The sequence below is a fragment of the Phyllobates terribilis genome, unplaced genomic scaffold, assembly GCF_046119375.1.
Source record: "Phyllobates terribilis strain yellow unplaced genomic scaffold, ASM4611937v1 Scaffold_11__3_contigs__length_659146591, whole genome shotgun sequence".
NCBI lineage: Eukaryota > Metazoa > Chordata > Amphibia > Anura > Dendrobatidae > Phyllobates > Phyllobates terribilis.
Genome location: NW_027362771.1, coordinates 483,794,895 through 483,817,438, shown reverse-complemented (window position 1 = coordinate 483,817,438; position 22,544 = coordinate 483,794,895). Strand labels below are relative to the sequence as shown.

The 22,544-nt window shown below is 42.3% G+C and overlaps 1 long non-coding RNA gene across 1 annotated transcript; it reads right to left on the bottom strand.

Annotated features, from left to right (window-relative positions):
* Positions 1–215: 215 nt before the first annotated feature.
* LOC141165250 (uncharacterized) lies at positions 216–21,794 on the bottom strand. The gene is made up of 3 exons (XR_012251114.1): positions 21,717–21,794; positions 4,850–5,000; positions 216–359 (listed from the first exon to the last, which is right to left on the bottom strand). It is a non-coding gene; the product is annotated as an uncharacterized lncRNA (long non-coding RNA).
* Positions 21,795–22,544: the final 750 nt, after the last annotated feature.

Genomic DNA, 22,544 nt, shown 5'->3' with positions numbered 1-22,544 from the left:
TCGGCAGGTTTGATCACTACATCCTTTAAGGACTGTAGTTCCCTCATTGCTATACGCTCTTGTCGTGTTAAGTTATCTCTATATGATGTTTTTGTGATTTTACGAAAATCCTCAATAACCATTTTGGTAAAGATCTCGACCTGTGGACAAAGTGAAAGGGGGGGGGGGAAATGTGGTAGATCTTGGCCAAGCCGATTTGGGAAACCCACCTGCATGATCAGAGGATTGCTCCCCCAGTAGATCTTCGAGGGCTGATAGGGCCTCCAGCTCCTCTTTGGTATTAAATCCCTGTTCACATTTCGATTTATGTAGTTTGTTTAAAATCAACTTCCTTGAGAAAATATGTAAATCTTCCATGGCTGTGAAAAAATTAAACTGATTAGTAGGTATAAAATTTAATCCAAGGCATAGTAACTCACGCTGCGCATCAGTTAGGACATGTGACGAAAGGTTGATTACCTCCATATTACTCAGTGTTTTCCTTTCCCGTTGTTGCGGTACAGGGTTCTTTGTTTTATTGCCATTTTTCCCTTGGTTGACCTTAAGGTGTTTGTGGATCTGGTTAGTTGCAGTGGACCCCCCAGCTTGTACCAATTCTTCACATGATGAAATCAAGGAGAAAGAACCAGATCTAGTTGGAGAAGATCTGGTTTTCAAATTCACTCTTCTCCACCTATATACATGTTTATTTTGAAAATCCAGCACATCACGCTGATATTTTTTTGTCTTTGTGGACAAAATCTCCTCTTCCCACTTTTTGAAGTCTTTATCTAAATCAGCATTCAATGCTGATAAAGCCTCCGAATTAAGTTGTTTCCTTAATTCATCCTGTATCAGATTTATTTCTAAATCCCGATCACTGATCATTTTTTCATTGGACTGTACAAGGAACCCCATAAACCCTTTAGAACAGGTGGAGGCCAGGTCCTCCCATTCATTCTTAAATATATCATCAATGATTGGGAAGGAGGGGGAACACCTGGACACGGAGACCACGGGGTATCAACCCTTTTACCATATACTTTTCCAAAAATGATTTGTTCCACCATAAGCGGACACGTTTATTGAATAACTCCTTCAATTTGTTGATGAGATCTCTCGTCTCCACACTATTGGAATCTAAAACCATGTCGGACCCATTACTGAAAACCTCATTGATCTGTTCTAACACCACTTGTTCACGTGTTTTAAGATTGTTCCACTCCTGATTTTGGCTTACAAATACTGACCAAATGCTGAATGTGTGAACATGGCCTTTGGATATCACACCACAAGCATAATACTGTGAGTGTGTCGGGGTTGGTGAGTCTATTCATTTTCCCCTAGATTTAGGCTGGATGCCCACAATGAGTTTATGGTGAGTCTTTGACAATGCGGATTTTTGTCGCTTCAAAAAAATGCAGTGTCTTACAGTTACAGTCAAGTGGATGGAATTTATAGAGATCTCATGCCCACTGTGGTTTTTTTTGTTTTGTTTTTTTCTTTTTACTCAGCTTAAATGGACCTGCAGTGCGTGTTTCACATCTACAACATGTCATTTTCTCTCGAGTTTAATGTTCAGATTTTCCCCATAGATTTGCATTAGATGCTGAAAATCTGCCAGTCAAAAACACGTGCATTTTTAGTACGTTCTGCTGTAGAAGCACATGTAATCTGCACATGACTATATCAATAAAGTTTTTTTCAAAGCCAAATAGCAGGAAATATCAAAAACAAAGCAGCTTTATTTAATACATGAAATATCAATAAGAGTATTTTACCTCAGTATTTGTAAGCCAAAATCAAGAGAGGAACAATCAGAGGAAAAGTGTAATAGAAACACGTCACCACTTCTGTATTTTTCACCCACTCCTGTTTTTTTTTCATATATAAAATGCTGACCAAATAGCAAACATGGCCTAAAGGGGTTTTCCAGAACTTAATTTTTTGCTCTCTCGTGACTTTGTTGACTGAAAAATAGAAAAATCACAGCTCTCAAAATACGGTGATGCAAAGATCTATTTATTTATTTTAAATGGCTCTATTCATACTGACACAAAGGACAAAGCAATCTTATACTGCATGATGAACGGTGACTTCCAAAAATTGCAATAAGGCTCAGTTCACATTTATCCTGCACTATATGCTGAGCACTTTCCATCTAAGGCTCTGAAATACGTGATTTGAATAAAACCCAAGATGAAAGATTTATTACAATGAGGCAGATGTAATCATGTAGGATGTAGATACATCCTAGGATCAGGCAGTGTCCGTCTTTTTAGTCTTGCGCAAAAGCAGTTCGACCAGTTTCATGCACCACTGAAAAGGCGAACGGCAACAAACAGAGGCCATACAAATTCCAGAATAACGCTCTGCGTCATTATAGTGAATGGATCCATCAGGGGTTTCATCTGAATCACATATTTTGGAGATTTAGATGAAAACAGCAACGTAAGTCTTCAGTGTGGGGCAGAGGATAAATGGGAACCGAGCCTTTATATTTGTCCAAAATGTTTAGTACCACAAAATGGTACCAATAAAAGCTTCAAATTTACTCACAAAAAACAAGTTCCCACTCAGGTCCATCATTTGTCAACATAAATATAGGAGGTTTAATTTCTTTCTTTACTCAGGAGAAATTGTGTAACAAATTATTTGGTCCATTTTCTCTTATTAGCCCTCTTGAAAATTTAAAACAACGTTTTAGTGTAAAAAATTAAATGTTTCATTTCCACAACCAAAGGTTATTCAATTCCTTGAATCACTTGTGATTAATATGCTCCCTGCACCCCTTGAGGAATTCCTCAAAAGGTGTAGTTTCCAACTTGTAGTCACATTTTTAGGGTTTCTGCTGTTTGGCATCTCAGAGGCTCTCCTAATGTGACATGGTGTCCACAGTCTATTATAGCAAAAGTTGTGCACCAAAAGTCCAATGGCGCTCCTTCCCTTCCGTTTGCCCAAACAGTAGTTTATGACAACATATGGGCTATCAATGTACTCAAGAGAAATTGCACAACTAACTAGGGTTCCTTTTCCCCTGTTACCCTTGTGAAAGTGAGACATTTTGGGCTAAAGCCACATTTTCCTTGCAAAAATGTAATTTTTCATTTTCATGGCCCAAAGTTTATAAAATCCCACAAATAAACTGTTGGTTTAAAATGCTCACTACAGTTTAGATAAATTCATTAAGAAGTGCATGTTTCAAAATGGACTATCTTGTGTTTGGTTTCTGCATTTTTGGCACTTCAAGAGCTTTCCAAATGCAACATGGTATCTGCAATCTATTCCAGCAAATATTGCTCTCCAAAAGTCAAATAGGCTCTTTTCCTTCTGAGCCCTGCTTGTGTGCCCTAACAGTAATTTCTGACCACATATGGGGAATCACTGTACTCATGAGAAATTGCACAACACATTGTGGCGACTATTTTCTCCTTTTACCCTTGTGAAAATAAAAAAATATAGGACTATTGCAACATTTTTGTAAAAACAAAAAAAAATTCATTATTTTTCCAATTAGCATTAATTCATGTAAAGCACCTAATTGGCTAACCAATTTTTGAATGCAGTTTTCAGTATGTGAGGGATGTAGATTTTGAAATGGGGGTCTTCTAGGTTTTCTGAAATATATGCCCCTCAAAGTCACTTCAAAAGTGAAGTAGTCCATAAAACTATTTTATAAATTTCATTAAAAAAAATGAAAAATTGCTGCTAAAACTTCAACCCTTCTAACATCCTAACAAAAAAGTGATTTAAAAAATTATAAGGCTGTGTGCCCACGATGCGTTTAAGCATTTTCGCAGCAGCAAAAATGCTGCAGAAATGCTTGAAAAACGCATGGTAGAAGGCCTGCCATGGTCCCCAATGATAATCCGCATGTGCTTTGCACATGCTGCGGAAATTTCCGCTGCGGATTATCATTGCGGAAAAAAACGCAGCACTACCAATTATTTTGCGGAAGTGCTGCGTTTTTGCCGCCATTGACTTGCATTGAAACGCATGGATTACTCATCACTGCATATGCAGATGCGCATTCCATGTGTTTCAGTGTGCGGATGGTACCCAGGTCTAGAAGACAGGAGACTCTCCTCCGGACCCGGGTATCATAGAACCTGTGAAAAAAAGAATAAAATAAATGTTATATTTACCTTCTGACGGCCCCCGCTGCACTCGTCCTCCCTTGCCGGCAGATCGCTGACGTCATAGTCATGTGACGGCAGGTCCTTCAGTGCAGTGTACCGCGATCTGCTGGCAGCCAGGACGGAGCAAAGCAAGACTGCGGGGGCCATCGGAAGGTAAGTATAGATTCATTTTTAACCATTCTTTAAGGTCACACTATATAAATCCATGCCTTTTGCATGGATTTATATAGTGTGACCAAGTTGACAAGCACTTTCCAAGTGCTGCTAAAATCACTTGGAAAGCGCTTGTCAACCCGCATGCGGAAATGCATGTGAAGAACGCTTCACATCCGCATGTCCCTGGCAGGAAAAACGCATGTACAATCCGCATGTACAATCCACATGCGTTTTTTTCTGCCAGGGAGATGCTTAAACGATCAGGAAAAATCCGGAGCATTTCTGCATCGTGGGCACATAGCCTAATGATGTAAAGTACACATGTGGTAGATGAATTTTATGCCATTAAAACAGTCATGCCAAACAAAATTAGTTAATACATAATAAAGTTAAAAAATTGCAATTTTTTTAAATTTGCCAAATTCTGGATGTTTTCATAAATAAACTTAAATCATTTCGACCTAAATTTAATACATTTCATCAACTACAATGTGTCATGAAGAAAAACAATCTCGATATCATCTGGGTAGCATTCTAGAATTACCACATAAATAGTCTAATTTGAAAAATTTTACCTGGTCAGGAAACTGAAAACAGGCTTCAGCGGGAAGGTGTTAAGGTTCCTGTCAGTATTGGATCCTTGGATTCTTCCCAAGCTGCCAGACCTACATCAAGTTCTAATCCTGCATCCCCATGTGAAATCTCCATCTAACAGCCAGAATAATACTGCAGAAAAGAGGTTATCTGATGCGGTTATTGTGAAAACAAAAATAGAAGTTTGAACTTTCCAAATCTGATTCTGAATTTTGTAAGCTTTCCTTAGGATTATAGACTCTCCAATGGTAGACATCAACCATCCTAATATTTATACACTGATGAGCTAAAGGGTAACAATATTTTGAACTTTTGACTTTCAGGCTCCATATCTCACCATCCCCTACTGCTTCGCACGCGAGATTACCACCATTTTATAGACAATCATCTTTGCTATCTCCTACATTAATTTGACTTGCAACTATTTAGCATATGATTAGTTATGCAGATTCTTGTCACGCCACTGCATTGTTACTGTTTTGCTACTAAAAATCAAAATTTAAATTTTTATTATTTTGTTAGTATTTTGTAAATCCATTTTTGGGTTTCAACACTGCCTGAATCCTTTTGGGCATGCTTTCGATCAGATTCAAGCATGTCTCGATATCTGATCCCAGGTCTCTTCTACATGTTCCCAAAGTTGGTGTATAATGGTCGACTACTTTGGTATTTATACAGCTTTTTCTTCAACTTTACCTACAAGAGTTCAATTGGGTTTAGGTTTGGGGACTGTGGGGGCCAATCCAGAAACTCTACTTCATGGTCATAAAACCACTTCTTCGCCAATCTTGACGTATGCTTCCTGTCATTGTCCTTCTGGAACACTATGTCTTCATTTTCATACCCATAGTATTCAAGTGTACTATGTAACTCTTGTAGGATACTTACATATACGGTCATGGCCGAAAGTGTTGGCACCCTTGAAATTGTTCCAGAAAATTAAGTATTTCTCCTAGAAAATTATTGCAATTACACATGTTTTATTATACACATGCTTTTTTCCTTTGTATTGGAACAACGCAAAAAAAAAAACGGAAAATTGGACATCATTTCACACAAAACTTCAAAAATGAGCCGGACAAAATCGTTGGCATCTTTCCAAAATTGTGGGTAAACAACTTTGTTTCAAGCATGAGATGCTCGTTTAAACTCACCTGTGGTAAGTAACTAAACTCCAAAAATGGGCTGGACAAAATTATTGGCACCCTCAGCTTAATATTTGGTTTCACACCCTTTGGAATAAATAACTGCAATCAATCACTTCCTATAACCATCAACAAGCTTTTCACACCTCTCAACTGGAATTTTGAACCACTCCTCTTTTGCAAATTGTACCAGGTCTCATATTTGAAGGGTGCCTTCTTCCAACAGCAATTTTAAGATCACTGCACAGGTGTTCAATTGGATTTAGATGCAGACTCATTGCTGGCTACTTCAGAACTCTCCAGGGTTTTGCTTCCATCCATTTCTGGGTGCTTCTTGAAATATGTTTGGGGTCATTGTCCTGCTGGAAGACCCATAACCTAGGATGCAAACCCAGCTTTCTGACACTGAGCACTACATTGCGACCCAAAATCCTTTGGTAGTCTTCAGATTTCATGATGTCTTGCACATAGTCAAGGCACCCAGAGGCAGAAAAATAACCCCAAACATATTTGAGCCCCCACCATATTTGACTAGGTACTGTGTTCTTTCCTTTGTAGGCCTCATTCCGTTTTCGGTAAACAGTAGAATGATGTGTTTGATCTCATCTGTCCACAAGATGCTTTCCCAGAAAGATTTTGGCTTGCGTACATTTGGGCAAACAGTGGTCTATCTTTTTATGTCTCTGGGTCAGCAGTGGAGTCTTCATGGGACTTCTGCCGTAGCGTTTCATTTCATTCAAATGTTGGCAGATACTTTGCACTGACACTAATGCTCCATGAGCCTGTAGGACAAGTTGAATTTCTTTGGAATTTAATTGGGCCTGCTTATCCACAATTTGGACTATCCTGCGTTGCAACCTTTCAACAATTTTTCTCTGCTGTCCACGTCCAGGGAGATTAGCTACAGTGCCATGGGTTGTAAACTTCTTGATTATGTTGCGCACCGTGGACAAAGGAACATCAAGATCTCTGGAGATGGGCTTGTAACCTTGAGATTGTTGATATTGTTCAAAAATTTTGGTTCTCAAGTCCTGAGACAGCTCTCTTCTCCTCTTTCTGTTCTCCATGCTTAGTATGGCACACACAGACCACAATGCAAACATTCAGTGAACGTCTCCCTTTTTTATCTACTTTCAGGTGTGATTTTCATATTGCCCTCACCTGTTACTTGCCACAGGTGAGTTTGAATGAGCATCACATGCTTGAATCAAAGTTGTTTACCCACAATTTTGGAAAGGTGCCAAGAAAAATATTTAGATTTGAAAGTCCTCAGTGGCTGATACCTTTTAATGGCTAACTGAAAAGATGGTAACAAATTGCAAGCTTTCGAGACTACTCAGGTCTCTTCATCAGGCATAGTATACTACAAAATCTTAAGAGTCACATATTTATACACCATAAGACACACAAGAAAAAAAAAATGCAATAAGTAAGACAGGTGATGAAAAGCAGAGTTATTATGGAAGAGATAAACAGTTCTGCCTATAAATATTTTAGAAAGGTGCCAACAATTTTGCCTTGCCAATTTTTGGGGTTGTGTGAAATTATGTCCAATTTGTCTTTTTTGTTTTTTTTGGTATTTTTCCTATACACACAAAGGAAAAAAGCATGTGTATAACAAAACGTGTAAGTGCAATAATTTTCTGGGAGAAATACTTCATTTTCTGGAACAATTTCATGGGTGCCAACACTTTCGGCCATGACTGTAGCTCCGCATTGAGACCACCATCGATCTTGCCCAAGTATCCAATGCATTTGGTTATGAAACAACCCATATCATCAGGCTTCGTCCACCTAACTTGACAGTTCCTTCAATTTCTCGATCAGTTAGCCCTTGTTCCTTCCAGTCCCATTTGCCCCATCAGATCCTACTGTATTGACTTTTGACTCATCGCTCAAAATCACCCATTTCCAATCTTCTACTGGCCACTTTTTGTACTTTTTTGCAAACTCAAGTCAAAGCTTCTTATGATGATATTGAGGTCGAAGCTTGTTCACCTTTTTTCGGGCCACCATTCCAGACTTGTGTAATGTGCGTCGCACGTTGCTTGTATGGACGTCTGTGGTCTCACTACTATGAAGCATACGAGCCACCTCCACTGCCATGTTTGTTGTGCCAGAACTGATTATTGTGATGAGCCAACTTGTTGACTGATATTTTGCTTGGATGTCCATCTCTTGGCTTTTGAATGGATGGACGGACTTCATTTCATATTCTTCCAACTGCCATAGCACTCACATGATTCAGTTTAGCAATTTTCTTGGCCAAGAGACCGCTATCATTGAGCTGGGTGATGCTGTTTCTCTTTTCTTGGGAAATCTTCTTCATGGCTGCTCCTCAATTTGAACCAGTGAGCTTTCGCTTGGGAATCAACCTAGTAACACACTGAGCTATTAGGGAATGTGAGAACAGGTTGTAATTTGCATTCTTCAAAATTTGAATTTTTATGCCCTTAAACCAGATAGTTAATAAATAACATTTGGCCCATGTCTACGTTACATCAGCGTCATTTTTGAAACTAATATTTTTTTTGTTAAGAAATTAGAAGGGTTTAAAAGTTTATCAGCAATTTTTCATTTTTCTAAAAAATTTACAAAACAACTTTTTTAAGGACCACATCACACTTAAAGTGACCTTGAGGTGCTAATGTAGCACCCTGAGGATTTGGCTGCTACAGGGGTATTGCACCTCAACCCAGAGGTGTGGTATTCCACTCCCGGGTAAGGATGGAGTGTGAAACTGAGCCCAGAAAGCTGCATGCACTACACACATCCCATTTCCGAGGAACAGACCAATGGTACTCCCACTTAGAAATGTGCAGGTACGACCGAGTCTGTTCCTGGCTGGAGTGGGAGGGGGGTGGTACATCCCAGTAGTGTAGGGGCAGATAGGGGGAGCAGCCTGGGTAAAGATAGGAGCTCATTGGGTGCTGGTCACCTGAGCTCACACATAGAGGGAGTATTTAAGGTGGGCACCATCTAAGATCAGGGTCAGTCAGTCAGAGAAGCAGAGCAGAGGAGCAGAGCAGCCCAAGGCCCAGAGAGAGAGAGGAGAAAGAGAGACCCAGAGGGGGTGAAAGAAAAGGACTCTGAGAACCCAAAGTCCATCACCGGGTGAAGAGTTGGCAAAAGGGTACCGGATCCCAAACTGGTGGGGGCTAAAGCACACCTCAGCCAGAGACCGGAGGCCGTGGGCAGGATCTGCCACGGCCACCCACCACATCCACCCTGAAGGCAAACCACGTGTAGGGTCAGGGAACCCAAGGCCAAGGGTTTCCCAACAGAAGGCCCGAGGGAGCTGGACCTAGGTGGATCCCTGGTGGGGACGGCCAGAAGACAGGACAGGAAGGAGGGCTCAGGGTCACGCTCCGGACTTGCTTGGGGGTTGGCTGAATCCAGGACCTGGTGGACGCAGCACGGCTCGGGTGGTCACTTGAAGCTGGAGTGACCGGAACATCAGCAGTAAGTAAATACCCTAAACTGCACAACCCGACTCTGTCTTTAATTATCATCTATGCTGCACCACCACAACCCCCATCCTCTGCACCTGACCCCCTGAGGCTATACCCCACCCGTTGGGGGTTATACTATCAAAAGCTGCACCAACACCATCAGCCTCAGCGGACCCTGCTGCAGCGGCGGCCGTAGTGACCGCAATACAACGGGTGGCGTAGTCGACATAAAGAACTTTATAACATCTGTAGGACTGCCACATACTCTGAGCTTGACACCCTGGGCACGGACCGGGTCACTGCCACTCGGCGACTACAACTCCCATCTGATCCGGCTCCGGGTATTCCCCTAAAGAATATGGCCCAGGGGGTGCGTCACTTATGTGACAGAAAATACCCCAAAATGACACCATTTTAAAAACTGCACCCCTCTAAGTGCTCAGAACCACATTCAAGAAAAAGTAAAGTAATATGGAAGGGAAAAATGAAAATTTAATTTTTTCCCACAAGGATAACAGGAGGAAATGGACCCCCATATTTGTTGTGTAATTTCTCCTGAGTACACCAGTGCCACATACAGTATGTGGTGGAAAACTATCGTTTGGGTGCATGGCAGGGCTCGGAAGGGAAGAAGCACCATTTGCCTTTTGGAACGCAAGATTGGCTGGAATACACTGCGGACGCCATATCGTGTTTGCAGAGCCCCTAATGTGCCTAAACTGTGGAAACACCCCACAAGTGACCCCATTTTGGAAGCTAACCCCCCTCAAGTAATTTACCTAGAGGTGCGGTGAGCATCTTGAACCCACAGGAGCTTCACAGGGTTTTATAATCTTGAGCCGTGAAATTTAAAAAATATATTTTTTCCCAGCAAAACGTTGCTTAAGCACCAATTTTTGCATTTTAACAAAGGTAGTAGGAGAAAATGGACCGTACAATTTATTGTGCAATTATTAATGAGTACACAGATACCCCATATGTGAGGGAAATTTACTGTTTGTGCATACGGCAGGGTTCGGAAGAGAAGGAGCAGCACTTGACGCAAAATTGGCTGGCCCACAAAAATGTTGCTTTTGCCCCAAGTTTTTCATTTTCACAAGAGTAAGGCCTCTTTCACATGTCCGGATTTCTCCGGTACAGGAAAAAACAGTACCGGAGATATCCATGTTCGTGTGTACCTGTGTGGCATATGCATGGCAACCGTGTGCCGTATCCTGTATCACACTTACCAGCTTCTGGGAATCAGCGGTACAGTTCGCGCTGTTCCCAAGCGCGAGGTGCTGAAGGTAGCTCTCATCATTGTCCCCTGCTGGCACTGATCTTAGTGCGAGCAGGGGACAATGTTGAGAGTTGCATTCTGCCCCTGCTGTGTCCAACAAGTGTAAAAATAAGAAAAAAATAAACACATTATACTCACCTTTACACCTAATTCCCTGAAGCCATCGTCCCCTGTAAACAAACAAATAATAAAAAAGAACAATATCCCTCACCTGTCCGAAGTGTAAAGAATCCATTGTCCCACTCTGTAATACATCTGACCGATATTTCTGCATCAGCATCTGAGGTGGTTTGAGGCGAACGCACATGCTGAGGTGCAAAGGAGAGTGACTCGCTGCAGTGAGCGGGCCCCTGAACTGCGATGAGCTCAGTGAGTGGTGTCCTGTCACTGCAATTTTAAGCCCTGCTCAAAAAGCAACCCACATCCACTTAATACCTTGAAGACCAGAGCATTTTTTTTTATATTTTTCCTCTTTGTATTCTAGCGGTCATGCTTTTTATTATTTATTATAGGTAGATGTTAAGTTGTGTTTTATGCAGGTTGCCATTTTTGGCTCTTATTCAGTATCTTTTACTTTCTATTTTAGCAAAAATACAGAAAAAATGTTGCGGTTTCATTTTAGATTTTATTTCTTACATACATTGTTCATCATAAATTATGCTATAAATTAGTTGTTGAGGGTGTTGATCTCAAATATATGTATATCAATTAACCCATTGCCTGCATAGCCAATTTTTTTGCACTTTAGTTTTTTCCTCGCCTACTGGGGTTTTTTGTTGTTGGATGAGTTGTAGTTTTGAATGTCACCATCCATTTTATCATTAAATTTTCTTAAAACAAATCAGATTGGGATGAAATGGTGCAATTTCCCCAATGTTCTTTGTTTTTACAGTGTTTTTTTGCATGGTGAAAATGACATGATTCTTCCGGTCTAAAGAGGAAAGAGAAAACGGTGAACTAGCACCAGTCATGCTGCAAATGAGTAAATGCAAGACAACTATAATAAATTGTATAATACAAAAGGAAGTCTTTATTCAAAAACACATGTGGGCATACAGATAAAAACCCTTAAAAACATAACATATATGGAAAATACCTCTGAGGAAGCCACAATGGTGTCTTAACGCGTAGGGTATGGGTATGGTATTCCTCCTATGGATTTCATGTTGTTGAGGTGTATATATGCTATAGCTTATACTGTATTCTATCTTCGGTAACCGTGCCCCTAATGCCTCCCAAGTGACTTTATATTTGACCTTTAAGTATACATAGGTCGTGTTTTTCTTCCCATTGGGGATATTCAGTAATTTAATGGGATCTACTATGATCTATTTAATATAATATGTGTGCTATTTACAATCTGGAGGTTACCTTTTCAATGTGTACCTCTTTTTTTTTGTTGTTAATATGTAACACCATTACTATTTTTTTCATTAGGGGGATAATTATTTTCCATGTATGTTATGTTTTTAAGGGTTTTTATCTGTATGACCATATGTGTTTTTGAATAAAGACTTCCTTTTGTATTATACAATTTATTATAGTTGTCTTGCATTTACTCATTTGCAGCATGACTGGTGCTAGTTCACCGTTTTCGCTTTCCTCTTTAGTACTATATACTTAGGTGTATAAGCACAGCATCTGCCATATATTCCGAAACGTGGCACTGAGTTCTCTGTGCATGATTCTTTCGGTCATTATGATTACGGCAATACCAAACTTGCATAGATTTTTTATTTATTTAAATGGTAACATTTTTTTCAAAAGGTTGTATTAAAAAAAGTATATATAATATTGTTTATGTCATAATTTTCTGAGTCCCATAACACTTTTATTTTTTCATTGTTTGAGGGCTTTTTTGTGTGGCAAGCTGTTTTATTTATACAAATTTGGACTATGTGATGGATGGCACCAGAGAGATCCCGTAGAATCTCACTGCTGCCACCACTTGTGAAGAATGGCACCAAAGAGATCCCTCAGAATCCCACCGCTGCCACCACTTGTGATGAATGGCAGCAGAGAGATCCCGCAGAATCCCACCACTGCTACTACATGTAAAGGATCCACACCTCAGCAACCCGCCTGACATCAGAATTACGTCAGATGGAACACGTGATATGGATCTGCCCTTTGCACCAGCGTGATGTTCTGCACCCCCTCGGGGACGCCTAAGGTCAGATTTGTATAGTTCTACACGGACACCCCCTGTCCACACGGGTACAGGAAGGCACCGGGAGTGAGAAGAGGTAGCCCACTCAGTCACAGATGTAGCACCACACTTGCTCACACCCATGACAGGCTGAGAGGCCCCTTCTCTAGCTCCAGTGAAGCAAAACCTTGTTGACCTGGTAGAGCTGCCACCAGTTTCTATTAGATTTAAGTCCCCTGTCCGTTAACGGGAATTATATCGAGCCAGAAACCCGCCCTGGTAGCATGAGGATTAAGCCCAACAATGAACGTGTGGTTCGTTGATCGAGATAAAAGGGCAGCCCAAGGTTAAATTATATATTTAATCGCCTTAAGGGCACACTAGACATTACACTATATACATAATGGTTATACGTACATAATGGTCAGATATGCAAACACAATAGTAGTGGTACAAAAGATATAAGCAGATATTAAGAATCAGTTACCAGTCAGATGGAAGGCCTGGCTTGTGGGAAAGGGTCTGCCACATGGGAGGCTTGGGTTCCCTTTTGTTGCAGGACTTCTCCCACACGACGTGTCATCACAACCCCCCAGGGAAAAAAAGATGCGCAGCTAAGGCTGCTGGAGCTCTTAATCCCTCTGGGTCACTCCCCCTCCTGCCCCCTGGCTGGACCTAAATCTCCACCCCTGGTCTCTCAGCTACAAACTCTAAAAACTAAAATGGGTTACACTTCCCTCATGGACCGTCCTAGGGAGCCGGTTCTGGTGTCATCGGATGCAACCGAGCTCCTGCTACGAGTGGAGACCAAACACAGTGGCCCTAGAGGTTTCCGAAAGGCTGCACGGTGTATCTCCCTATCTCTGCACTCTAGACTGTGCTGGAAGCTAGGGTGACATTCTTCATGTTCAGGTGGTTCCAAAAATCTATTTGGTGTATCACTGGGATGTATCGTATTCCCATAACTCTGTATTGAATTATAGTATATGACACAAAGGGAGCCACATGGCTGGGGTCCACAGGGGTCTCCTGTGGCAGCTCCACAGCTGAGGGTGGGGGATTTGTCACTCTCTGTCCCTCAGCCCCCTTCCTTCTGCTTGCTGCAAAAGTGTCCGGTTACAGCTGAGCACTGTAGATCTGTATAATCCCCCACCAAACAGGGCACAATGATTGACATGGGATTATATTTTCAATATTCTTCACAGGCTACATGCGACATTTTAATCTCAATTTATTGCATTTTTTTAGAGGAGTGTGGTGACCAAAAATACCACAACTTTGGCATTTTGAATTTTTTGTCTCCTTACATCATCTACCATATGGGTTAATCATCTATATATTTTGATACATCAGTCATTTACGAATGAGGAAATAACAAATATTGGTTTTTTTTTTGTTTGTTTGTATTTTATTTTTAATGGGTGAAACAAAAGTATGATTGGAATTTTTTTTATTTTTTACATTTTTAACTTCTTGGAGTACTTGAACCTTACTGACCTTCATAGAAGTACAAAGATGGCAGTAAAGCAGGCCTTCAGCAGGCCTCTAACTGCCATAGAAACTCATTGGTGCATCGCAGGAGGTCAATTGGATTTGGTGTGGGCAAGCCTTGCAATCTTGACATTTAAACATCACTGTTAAATATTGACAGTGGCATTTAAATGGTTAACAGCAGCAATCCGGGCACAGCTCAGGCCACTACTGTTAGGCTATGTGCCCACGATGCAGAAATGCTCCGGATTTTTCCTGAGCGTTTCTGCATCTCCCTGGCAGAAAAAAACTCATGCGGATTTTACATGCGGTTTTCCTGCCAGGGACAAGTGTATGTCCCGCTTTTTTCACATGCAATTTCGCATACGGGTTGTCAAGCGCTTTTCCAAGCGATTTTAGCATCACTTGGAAAAGTGCTTGACAACTTGGTCACGCTATATAAATCCATGCAACCTACATGGATTTATATAGTGTGACCAAGTTATAGTTAAAAAGAATGGTAAAAAATAAACATTATACTCACCTTCCAATGGCCCCCGGTCTCCTTGTCCGGTGTGTTGGGCAGCTCGTGGTGGTCTAAAAGGACCTTCCATGACGTCATTTTGTCATGTGACAGGTCACACTACCGCCAACATCAGCGGTCGCGTGACCTGTCACATGACTAAATGACGTCATGGAAGGTCCTTTTAGACCACCGCGAGCTGCCGGGGAGCCAGGACGCATCACTAAGGAGACCGGGGGCTGAGTCTCCTCTTCTCCAGACCCAGGTAGCATCCACACATTGATCGCTTAATATCTGCATGTGCACATGTAGTGATACGGATATTATGCGATTCAATGCAAGTCAATGGCAGCAGAAACGCAGAGATTACGCAAAATTGGTGGTGCTGCGGATTTTTCCGCAATGATAATCCGCAGCGGAAATATCCACAGCATGTGCATAGCAGATGCGGATTATCATTGGGGACCATGGCAGACCTTCTACCAAGCGTTTTTTAAGCGTTTCTGTTGCTGAATTGCCGCTGCGGAAACACTTAAAAAACGCATAGTGGGCACACAGCCTTAGACACAGCTGCTATGCACTGTATGAATGTAACTTAGCTCCTGAGTTTCCTCCTCACATTGTGATCCCCACAGTCACGAACATGTACGTGATTATTTTCTTCTATCTTCATGAGCTGCGGAATATGTTTGTGCTATATAAATAAAAATTATTATTATTATGAGCGCACTGCCACCCAGCTTCCTATTTGTTGAGGGGGCTGTTTGCTCATGATGATTGGCCATTGGGGCTAGTGACATGACTGTGCAGCCTGTCCAAACTATGTGCTGTCACATGCTGCAAGCAGAAACAGCTTACCTCTGCAGCATTGGAGGAGCACAGGAACAGTGAAGCTGGCCGGATTGTGTTTGCTACTACTATTCAATAACGTTAGATTATTAGAACCACCAAAAACATCAAAAGGTCAACAATTATTGAATACTTAATAAAAACCTTGCCTCATGGTAATTCAGTAAATTGCAATGGTGTGAAACACACGTCAGACCATCTTCTCACTCAGTGACACAGTAAACTGTTTGTATACAGTACCAGTCAAAAATTTGGAGACACCTGTTCATGAGTTGGTTTTTCTTGTTCTTATTGGAATATGCCCATTGTACATTTAGACTCCAGGCAGCAAAATAGCAAAGGAATAAATATGGAATCAAAGGTTAAAGCAACATGTGTGGAAAAAAAACAGAATATGCGCTAAACCTTAGATTACTTAAAGGACCACTCTTACTATGACAGATTTACACACAATTGGCATTTTCTCAAGCTGATCCATCTGGTTGTCAACTTAAATGACTTCCATTAAGCAGGCATGCCGCATCAAGAGTTCATTTATGAAATCACCAGCCTGCAGAAAGTGCTTATACCAACAGTGTCTCTTCAAAACACACCTGTTGGTCACACAACATTATGAAACCAAGTTCAATTCCAAAACTGCTTTTAGCCAGAATATGGCAAAAACAACTCAACTAAGTAAAGAGAAATGAAAGTCCATCGAAACATGAAGGTGAGTCAATCCGGAAAATTGCTAGAACCTTGATGGTATCGTCTACTACAGTACTAAAAACCATCAATCGCTTTGATGAAACTGGCTTTAATGATATCCGCCCCAAGAAAGGAAGACTAAGAAGAATTATCTCTGCTGCAGAGCAGAAGTTCTACATAGTTACAGCCTCAAAAACTGTAAATTGACAGCACCTAAAATAACAGCGCTCATAAATTATGCACATACATCAAGCAGCAGACACATCTCAACAACATCTGTGCAGAGGAGACTGCAAAAAGCAAGCCTTTGTGGTCGAAATGCTGCAAAGAAGCTGTGACGCTGAGTCACTTTTCACGGCCAGGCCATGAGACGGGGTAATCAAGGAGTCTGAAATCAAAGCCAGGAGGGTACGTCATAAACAGAGGGAAGAAGCAAACGCATAGTCAGGTAACGTTCCATAGATCAGAATACCAGGAGGAAAGCAGATCATAGCAGAAGGGGTTAAACAGACAGATGGTCAGAACAAGGTCAAAGGTCAGGCAACAGAAGATCAATAAACAGAACTCAAGGCACAGCAACAAACCTCACACTAGCTGAATGTATATCTGGCAGAGATCTGGGGGAAGCAGCTCAGTTAAGTAGCCAGGCATTCAACTGGAATAATGAACACCTGAAAATAGCCAGTGCCTCCCAGTCTCAGGTTGGACAGCCGAGTTGTCAATCACCACACTGACAGCTATTGCACGCCTCTGTACCAGATTAGATGGTCGATCTGTCAATCACAGTACTGACAGCTCCAGCACGCCCCTGTACAAGATTGGATGGCTGAGCTGTCAGTAACTGCATCCCAGACACAGTGAGGAGTGGAACCGTGACAATACCCCCTCTTCTAAGGACTTCCCAGGAAACTTTAGATGCAAGGCCCTGACTAACTGATCGGCCTTCACATGTCGAGCAGGGACCCATGATCTCTCCTCTGGTACGTATCCCCTCCAGTGGATGAGGTATTGGAGGGAATTACGGATCCTACGAGAATCCACCACTCTGAACCTCATACTCTAAGCCACCTTCAACTGAAACTGAAGGAGGCGGGGATGATGGAGACAATACCGAGGGAACAAACTCCTTTAATAAGGATTTAAGACGTTAGGGATGCGAAGGGATGGAGGAAGCTTTAATCTGAATGCCACTGGTTTGACCAGCTCAAGGATCTCATAATGACCAATAAACTTTGGACTCAACTTTGCCGACGGCACGTTAAGTTTAATGTCCCTGGATGACAACCAAACCTTATCCCCAATCTTAAAAGCAGGACCCACCGAACAGTTTTTGGCGAGTCTGAGCACTCCCAATATTCTTTTGAACCTCCTTCAAAACATCCCCAAGTCTTTGTGCGGTGACCTCCACCACAGGACATTCAGAACTAATCCTAGAAAATTCACCAAAATGGGGATGAAACCCATAATTAAAAAAAAAAAAAAAAAAAAGAGAGGTTCCAGTAGACTGATTCACTCAGCAAGAGGTAAAAACGAAGACCAGTCCTCCTGCTGAGCCGCCACAAACCACCTTAAAATTTGTTCCAAAGATTGCTTTGTCCTCTGAGCCTGACCGTTGGTCTCAGGGTGGTAGGCAGATGAAAATGATAAGTCAATCCCGAGTTTATTACAAAAAGCTCTCCAGAATTTAGAGACAAATTGTACTCCCCTATCGGACACAATGTTAAGAGGGATACCATGTAACCTTACAATATGGGAAATAAACAACCTGGAGACTGTCTCTGCATTAGGTAATCCAGACAAAGGAACAAAATGAGCTTGTTTGTTAAATCTGTCTACTACCTCCCAGACAGCACTTTTCCCATCAGACAGAGGCAAATCCGTGATGAAGTCCATGGACAAATGAGTCCATGGTCTTTCTGGAATTGGCAATGGAGCCAATTCCCCGGCCGGCCGGCTATAACTGACTTTAGCGCGTGCGCAGACTTCACAATCAGATACAAAATCTTTGATATCATTAAGCATGGATGGCCACCAACATAGTCTGGCAATGGCTTTCAGTGTAGCAGTAACCCCAGGATAACCACATGAAATTCCTGTAACACACGCAATCTTAGGTACACAGGCACAAATAATTTAGACCCAGGAGTAGCATTACGGATCTCCTCCTCCAATTTTGAGGTTACCATAGAAACCACAATACCCTGAGGAATAATGCAGGATAGAGGTTGTGGAGGAGATACTGGATCGAGACAATGCGTCAGCTTTCAGATTCTTAGACCCCGGTCTGAATGTAATCGAAAAATTAAACCTTGAGAAAAACAAAGACCATCTGACTTGTCTAGGAGTTAATCTTTTAGCTGACTCAATACAGGCTAGATTGTTGTGATCAGTGACCACAGTAACTGGATGAACCGCCCTCTCCAAAAAATGCCTCCATTCCTCAAAGGCTAATTTTACAGCAAGTGACTCACGATTCCCAACATTATAATTTCTTTCCACCGGCGAAAATTTCTTAGACAAAAAAAGCGCGTGGACGCAAGATAGTCAGAGTTTTGGGCCCCTGCGACAAAACCGCCCCTACTCCGACCTCCAAAGCATACACCTCTACAATGAATGGTTCTTGGAGATCTGGTTGGATCAGAATGGGGGCAGAAATGAAGCACTCTTTTAATTTTTCGAAAAGCTTAATAGCACTCGGCGACCATATCTTGAGATTTGCTCCCTTACATGTAAGGTCAGTAAGAGGTTTAGCAAGTGGAGAAAACCCCTTGATAAATTTCCTATAATAGTTGGCGAATCCCAGAAAACGCTGTAAAGACTTAAGATCACGAGGCTGAACCCAGTCAATTATGGCCTGTACCTTCCCAGGGTCCATCTTAAACCCTTCTGCAGACAAGATGAACCCCAAGAACGAAATTTCCTGAACAGAAAAAAAACATTTTTCCAATTTAGCAAACAAAGAGTTCTCCCTTAACCTTTGTAACACAACCCGGGCATGTTCCTGGTGAGAGTCCAAAACTGGCGAGAAAATTAGAATATCATCCAGATAAATTGCAACATATCTTCCAATGCAATCAGAGAAAATATCATTCATTAAATTTTGAAACACAGCAGGTGCATTGGATAACCCAAAAGGCATGACAAGGTTTTCAAACAAACCCTCAGACATTAAAAACGCAGTCTTCCACTCATCACCCTCCCGGATGCGTATCAAATTGTAATCCCCTCTAAGATCAAGTTTAGAGAATACCCTGGCCCCCAGAAGCTGATTATATAGGTTGGGGATGAGTGGAAGTGGGTACGTATTTTTAACCATGATTTTGTTTAGTTCCTGGAAATCGAGGCAAGGACAGAGACCCTATCTTTCTTTTTTACAAAGAAAAAAGTGGCAGCTACCGGAGGAAGGACGGATATGACCCTTCCTTAAACTTTCGTTAACATATTCTTTCATGGCGGTCAGTTCAGGCCCGGACAAATTGTAAAGGCATGCTTTAGGCAGTTTGGAACAAGGAATAAGCTCAATAGCACAATCATAAGGACGATGGGGAGGTAGTAGCTCCGCCTCCTTTTCCGAGAACACATCTCCGAAGTCCTTCAGGTACGCCGGCAGACCTTTCAGACTAGCGGAGCATATTTGTACAGTTTTTAGACATTTCTTGCAACAATTAGAGCCCCGTTTAACAATCTCCCTCTGACACCAATCAATGACAGGATTGTGCATCTGCAATCTTGGAAGACCCTGTACCAACCCAGCAGGTAAATTATCCAACACAAAACATGAGAAGGATTCAGAGTGGAGAGCTCATACTTGAAGCGTGAAATCCACGTTAACCTTCTTGACCAAATTCCTGGATAATGGTGTTTTGTCAAGGGCGAAGACTTGCACGGGTCTTTCTAAACTAACTGTCCCTAACCCTAACTTCAGAACCAGTCCTGAATCAACAAAATTAGTAGCAGACCCACAGTCAATGAACGCCAATGTTGATAACACCTGGTTCTCGAATGGTAGCACAGTATTTATCAGTACCCTGGAGGAGGAAGAAAAAGGTACCCGGGAGTCTGGGTGACCTCCTCGGCCGTTACCCAGACTCAGACGTTCTCCTGATGGTTTGGTAGCCTGAGGACGAGTAGGGCAATCCTTGAGAAAATGTCCAGAGAGACCACAGTACAGACAGAGTCCGAGATCTTGTCTGCATCTTCTCTCCACAACACCAAGACTGGCAACTCTGATCTCCAATGGTTCCACCTCCGGTAAATGGCCTTGACCCAGGGAAATGTAACGGGCAGCCTGCCGTTCATCACGTCTCTCACGGATTCTACAGTCCATTCGCATGGCCTGGGTCATGGCCTCAGACAGAGAACAAGGAGCGTCATGGAGGACCAGGGCCTCCTTAAGGGTTTCAGAAAGACCTTTGTGGAACAGGCACCTGATAGCTGCATCATTCCACAGAACTGCAGTGGACCACTGCCGGAACTCAGTAGAGTAGTACTAAGCTGTGCGACCCTCTTCTGCCAGGTTCGTGATCTTAGCCTCAGCGACCTGGATCCTGTCGGGTTCGTCATATATCAGTCCTAAACTGTCAAAGAAGGCGTCAACAGAAAACCGTTCTGGGGCCTGTGGGGACAAGGAAAATGCCCAGGTGTGAGGGTCCCCTCGCAGTAGGGACATGATTATTCCCACCCGCTGGAACTCCTCCCCTGATGATCAGGGGCACAGGGTAAAGAATAACCTACAGCTCTCCCTGAAGACCCTAAACTGGTCGGTCTTTCCCTCCAGAAAATTTATCAGAGAGGTCTATTACAGGTTCTGGAGAGACCAACTGTACATCAGTGGGTACTGACGTCACAGCGACTGCCGGCAGTGAAGTGCTAACTGAGGTTTTCATTATATTAGTTATCTGACCCTGCAGCTGACATTGTGATGACTCCAGACTCTGGCATTCCTTAGCCAGATCCTGAGTCATCTGCTTCAAATTCGCCAAGTGGTCACAGAGCGTGTGAAAAGTCTCCATAAAGGTGAAAAAGAAAAACGTATGGGCCAGATGTAATGTGACGTTGAATCACTTTTCACGGCCAGGCATTAGACGGGATAGGAGTCTGAAGTCAAAGCCAGGAGGGTACATTATAAACAGAGGGAAGAGGCAAAGGCGTAGTCAGGTAACGTTCCGTAGATCAGAATACCAGGAGGAAAGCAAATCAGAGCAGAAGGGGTTAAACAGACGGATGGTCAGAACAAGGTCAAAGGTCAGGCAACAGAAGATCAATAAACAGAACTCAAGGCACAGTGAACAAACCTCACACTAGCTGAATGTATGTCTGGCCGAGATCTGAGGGAAACAGCTCAGTTAAGTAGCCAGGCATTCAACTGGAATAATGAACACCTGAAGATAGCCAGTGCCTCCCAGTCTCAGGTTGGACAGCCGAGCTGTCAATCACCACACTGACAGCTATTACATGCCCCTGTACCAGATTGGATGGTTGATCTGTCAATCACAGTACTGACAGCTCCAGCACGCCCCTGTAGAAGATTGGACAGCTGAGCTGTCAGTAACTGCATCCCAGACACAGTAAGGGGTGGAACCATGACAGAAGCCATTACTGAGGACTGCAAACAAGAAGAATAGACTTGTTTGGACCAAGCCACCCAAGGACTGGATATTAGATCAGCGAAAAACTGTACTGTGAGCTGATAAATAAAATTTTAGATTTTTAGTAACAAACGCCACATCTTTGTGAGGCACAGAAAAGGAGAAGAGGTGGTTTCTATATGTGTGGTGCTAACCATTAATCATGGAAGTGGAGATGTTATGTGTGGGGGTGTTTTGCCAGTGACACTGTTAATGATTTATTCCAAATTCAAGGCATTCTGCTCTGATGTGCCATCCCATCTGGTTTGCACTTAGTGTAACCATCTTTTGTGTTGCTAATGACAATGACCCAAAACTTACCACCAGGGTTTATAAAGGATATATGACCAAGAATGAGTGGGATGGAGTGGTGTGTCAGGTGACATGTCCTCTACAATTATCCAACCTCAACCCAATTGGGATGGGTTGTACCACAGAGTGGAGGTAAAGCAGCCAAAAAGTGCACAACATCTATCTGTAGAAATGAGCGGATCG